Source organism: Propithecus coquereli, unplaced genomic scaffold (assembly GCF_000956105.1).
Source record: "Propithecus coquereli isolate 6110/MARCELLA unplaced genomic scaffold, Pcoq_1.0 Scaffold517, whole genome shotgun sequence".
In the NCBI taxonomy this organism is placed as follows: domain Eukaryota; kingdom Metazoa; phylum Chordata; class Mammalia; order Primates; family Indriidae; genus Propithecus; species Propithecus coquereli.
In genome coordinates, this window is record NW_012151030.1 from 6,143 (window position 1) to 6,740 (window position 598).

Genomic DNA, 598 nt, shown 5'->3' on the forward strand with positions numbered 1-598 from the left:
AAGATAAATATTTTGTTTTCTTACATTGGAAAATCTTCCCTAAGTAGATAAATTGATGAGCCAAAGAAAGATAAACCTCCTCTACCTAATACCTATTTTCTAATTTAATACAGTAGAGGAAGAGTATCCAGTTGATTGCTGATTTTACTTTTATGGCTTAGAGTTTGGGGGAGGAGATGATAAGGGAGTGTATTTTAAGGGGGCTGAGTCTAGGTCAGTGTGGTTCTCTTGGTAATATCCTGCTTGTTGGTTAATGTCTAGAGTCTTAATTCAACCACAGCCTTGTCACCTGTGAGGACAGGAAAACAACTGAAAATGGGCTCTCAAAGAAAAGCAAGTCATGTTGGATTGTTAATATGATATCTACTACTAATTCCATCTCCCCTCAGAAAAATATCTTTAATCATGAGTGTCAGATCCATGTAAGGGATATAAGGGGAAAAGATTCTTGATGCCAATTCTATCTTATTTTACACCCAATAATTATTCCTTTAAATTTCTGAATGTCTTTTTCTTTAGCTTTACAGAGCTTAACATGCTTGAACCATATGGGAGTGTACAAGTGACCTTTATCAGTTGCCTGGCATACAAATACAGT